This window comes from Panthera pardus, unplaced genomic scaffold (assembly GCF_024362965.1).
Source record: "Panthera pardus isolate Hobbes unplaced genomic scaffold, ASM2436296v1 HiC_scaffold_8, whole genome shotgun sequence".
In the NCBI taxonomy this organism is placed as follows: Eukaryota; Metazoa; Chordata; class Mammalia; order Carnivora; family Felidae; genus Panthera; species Panthera pardus.
In genome coordinates, this window is record NW_026527013.1 from 79486117 (window position 1) to 79490770 (window position 4654).

Here is a 4654-nt window from a genome sequence, read left to right on the forward strand (position 1 = left end):
TGCAGGTCTCCTGCTAAAGGTCTCTGTCCCCCGGGCTGGGATGCAAAATGACACCAGATCATGAAGATGGGGGAAGGGCCCAGAACCAGAAGCCAAACAAAGCTGGGATCCAGTCCTAGACTCCCCAACTGCTAGTGGTGTGACCTCTCTGAGTCCTCCTGTCCTCATCTGTGAACTGAGCACTAAAATCCCCTCTGGCCTGATTGGCAGGAGGGCTACAGGAGATGTGTGTATACTGCTCAGCACTGTGTCTGGAAGTAGTAGCTTAGGCCCTTCCACATGGGAGAAGACTGGATCAAGCCAATGACTGTCAGGAGCAGAGAGGAAAGAAGCAAGACCGAGGGCCGAGCAGGGTGGTTAAGAGCCTGGAGGGTCTGTGACGGAGAGGAAGGGTAGAAGGAGGAAAACCAGGGAGAAAGGACTCAACTGTTCTGGAAGCACCAATTTCCCTATATTAATTTCTTTTGTGCTTAAAACCTAGTCTGGATTTTATTTCTTGCACAATGGATATACTACCCTTCCCAGCCCCAAAGTCTGCCTTTAAATTAAGCACCACCCTTTCAAGCATTAAAAGCATAGCCAAGGAGTTATATATTATTATTACTGAGCGATGGCAATGTTTTGACTTTGGAAACATTTTTTTCCTCTCCCCAATTTTTTGTTCCCATTGCCCCATCTCCCCGATCTGAAGAGTTCAGCCATTCCTTCCTCGTGCCTTTAGGGATGGGAATTGAAAACAGAAAGTACAGAATGGTGGAGTTTCAAAGCCGGAGCCAGTGGTTCCACCAGTGCAACATCGGAGTCACCCCGGTGTCACCAGGGTCCTTGTTAGAAAGGCAAATTCTTGGGCCCCACCCAGACCCAGCAGTCTGTGTCCCAACAAGCCCTCAGGTGATCTGGGTGCAGGCAACCTTTGAAAACCGTCTTGGCCTTGGCCTTTGGTGGACTGAAGTGCACCGACAGGCAGCAGACGTAGGAGATAACATCAAGAGTAAAAGCAAAACTCCTCACCTAGATTAGCAAAGTATTCCCCAGACTGAGGGATGAAGGGAGATGGAAGGGAGGTAGGTGATGAGAGAGAGGTGGGGTGGGCCATGAGGACAGAACTGAATCTGAATAAGCGCTATACTTTTTGCCACGGAGCTCTGCCACTTGCTTTCTGGCAGGTGTCTGGTGAGGACTTCCCCTTGACAGCAACCAGTCTTTCTCCATTGCCTGACGGGCATGAGAAATTGTTGGGTTTCTGTGCTCTCAATTCCATATGCATAAGCCCTCTTTGCAACATGCTTGAATGTTCATCAGCCTTTGAGCAGGGGGTAGCACGGGAGGTAGTGGAGAGAGAGTAAGCCTTGCATTTGATCTTGAGGGCGAGGGAACGGAAGGAGCACAAGTTTGCTCCCGAGCCAGGGCAAGCGTAACACCTCAGTGACAATCACCACTTGTGTTGGAAATCCATTGGCATTGAATATCCATTCCTACCTCTTCCTGGGGTGCCTTTCTGTGTTTCAGAGGCTGGAAAGCTTAAAACCCCATTTCCCAGACTCCTTTGTATTTGTGGATGTGCAACTTCCTGATTGTGCAAGTCTCAGAAGAGAGAAGTAGGCAGAGGCCATCGGCTATCTTTTGTTGGCCTGCTGGTCAAGTTTCCTGATCCCAACTTCCACACTGCCTGAGTACAGCAACTGCAGTGTATTCACGGGCTCAGTAGTTCCAGCAGCAGCCTCCAGATCCTTCACCCTCCTAATGTGGGTAGAGGCCGTAGCTCCTGGGGAAGAGGGGGTGTGAGTCAATTCTTTGGTTTTCAGGTGGGCATTCCAGAAGGCCTCAGGCTAGATGACTGTTCCTTCAGTATTTCCAACTGTTTCATAAGCATCAACTTTCCTGTATTAATTTCCCTTGTGCTTACAACCAATTTTTTTTTTTAAGTTTATTTATTGAGAAAGCAGGGCAGGGGCAGAGAGCAGGACACAGAATCCCAAACATGCTCCGTGCTGTCAGCGCAGACCCCAATGTGGGGCTCAAACCCACAAACCGGGAGATCAAGACCTGAGCCAAAATCAAGAGTCGGCCATTTAACTAATGAAGCTACCCAGGTGCCCCAAGTTAGAACCTGTTCTTTTTTTTTTTTTTTTTTTTTAATGTTTATTTATTTTCGAAGGAGAGAGAGACAGTGTGAGCGGGGGAGGAGCAGAAAGAGAGAGAGAGAGAGAGAGAGAGAGAGAGAGAGAGAGAGAGACAGAATCGGAAGCAGGCTCTAGGCTCTGAGCTGTCAGCACAGAGCCTGACGTGGGGCTCGAACTCACAGACTGCGAGATCATGACCTGAGCTGGAGTCGGACGCTCAACCGACTGAGCCACCCAGGCACCCCTAGAACCTGTTCTTAAACTAAGAACATACCACTCCTAAAAAGAAAGACAAAGTCTGCCTTTGCATTTAACTGAAGAGTCAGGACCGTTGAACAGAAATGCTTATGATTCCAGAAAACCATGCCATGTGCCAAAGGAGCAGTGTGGACAATGCATGTATCCAATGCTCAGAGGTGACAGCACTCGCCATCCCAACACTGGTGAGGCTTTCGGGCAAGAGGGAACTTGAAGGAAATGTCTCCAAGACCGAGCCATGTGCTTCCTGGCTGATGTTCCTGTTTCACTTGGCCTCGGTCTTTGCCTTGCTCTCTGCTGCCCCATTTCCTCCTCCATACCTTCTCTTGTGTAATGTCGTTCACAGAGAGCTCCCACCCCTTTGTCCTAAATATCAAGCCCCTTTCTCCTTTTTTTTTTCTTTTTTTACCAGCATGAGTCTTGTTTCAGAGTATGGATGTGTCTGTATGTTTCAAAGAAGTGTATAGTTTGTAGGAAGAGTGACCAAGTGGACGTCATTTATTTCAGAGTTGAGAGCCCCTGTTGACTGCTAAAGCATTATCTTGTGTGTATGAGGACTCTCGAGAATTGCTGTTATTTGTTAGGGAAGCTTCAAGGGCCAGCTTCTGCCATCCAAGGTGGTTCCTGAGGCTGAACTTGGACATGTCTCTTGTTGTCTTTGCCCAACCAGAAGTTGATGACCTATGTCCACAAAGAACAGAAATCTGAAGCAACCCTGTCCAAGCCTGAAGAGCCAACCTGGGACTGACCGTCCCTAGAAGAAGCACTTTCTATATGAAGACTTGGCAGGCAGGGCTTGCTTTAGGATGTTAGTAAGCCCACGTTTCTCCAAGCTCCATAAGCCATGGGTACATCTACAGACACGGGTCTCCTAATCCCCTTTTCTAGCTGGAGACTCACGTGTTTTTCACATGGTTCTCTCACCGGCTATGCTCTCACTAAATTACCACACAGAGGCCTCAGCTCCTACTCAGGAAGCTCCTGTCCCTGGTTGGCGGTCTTTCAGTCTCCTTTTGGTGAGATCAGAGCAATATTTCCTTTTTGTTCCAAGTGTCCCTCCTGAAGCCAGAGAAATATGGGCCTATATTAGTCAAGGCTCTCCAGAAAACAGAATAGGGTATACATATATATAAAGAAATCTATTTTCAGGAGTATGCTCATGCCACTGTGGCGGCTTGGCAAGTCCAAAATCTGAAGCGGGAAGCTGGCAGGTTGGAGAGTCAGGAAACAGTTGCAGTTGGAGTGTAAAGGTTCTGCCAGCAAGCCAGGAAGAGCCAGTGTTGCAAATGAAGGCAGTCTCCTGGCAGAATTCCCTCTTACTCAGAGGAGGGTCAGCCTTTTGTTCTATTCAGGCCTTCAACTGCTTGGATGAGGCCCACCCACATTATGGAAGGCAATCTGCTTTATTCACAGCCCACTGATTTAATGTAAATCTGATCCAAAAACACCCTCATAGAAACATCCAGAAAAGACTTAACCAACTCTCTGGGCACTGTGGCCTCTCCAAATTGACACATAAAATGTAACCAACAGAAGGCCTTGTTACTAAGTTATGGGAGAATTGTCTCATGTTCTCGTGCTCTACAGTCACTTCACTACAGATGTCCCCCCCTCCCCCACCAGCATCGCCATCCTCCCAATCTGGTATGGTTTCCCTTGGGGATCAGGGATGGGGCAGTGAAGTGGAAGAGGGGTGCTGGGCTGGAAGTTAGTTAGAGAAATGCTGGGCTCAAAATGAGCTCTTCTCAAGAATCCCCAGTCTGTATGTCCAGGCCAAGCAAGAGAACTCTTTTTTCCCTCAGGATTCCTTCCATAGTAACATTCCACCTCCAGGTCAGGAGAAGACATTTTTTCCAGCCTGTGCCAACACCTTCCTGTGGAGCTCAGGTCTAGCCAACCACTGTCTCTCCAAGGAGCCAAATCTCCAGCTGGTCATCTCCACTAGCCCCCAGCACATCTCCAGAACTTCCTGAATCCATGTTTGTGGTTGAGTTGAGCCATAGTGACATCAGTCATGTCATTGTTGATCAAAAACAAGGGTAAGCTGTAACCAAGGCCTTTGTGGTTTTTGACTTAACTGTTGCTCACTAACTGTAATACAACTATAAAAAGGCCCCAAATAGAAACTGTGTATACAGTAAGGGTAGACAGGATAAGAGCCTAGACTCTTCTCCTTTAGTGACAGAAGGTGGTTTGTCTCCTTCACTGGAACAAATTCAAGTACACACCCAGCTCAGTGTTGCCTGTGCATTTAAAAATAGTCTCTTTATTGA

The 4654-nt window shown here is 47.9% G+C and overlaps 1 long non-coding RNA gene across 1 annotated transcript; it reads right to left on the reverse strand.

Moving 5' to 3' along the window:
* Positions 1–2861: 2861 nt before the first annotated feature.
* LOC109268108 (uncharacterized) lies at positions 2862–4373 on the reverse strand. Its single transcript, XR_002080475.2, has 2 exons — positions 4252–4373; positions 2862–3440 (listed from the first exon to the last, which is right to left on the reverse strand). It is a non-coding gene; the product is annotated as an uncharacterized LOC109268108 (long non-coding RNA).
* Between the last annotated feature and the right edge of the window lie 281 nt (positions 4374–4654).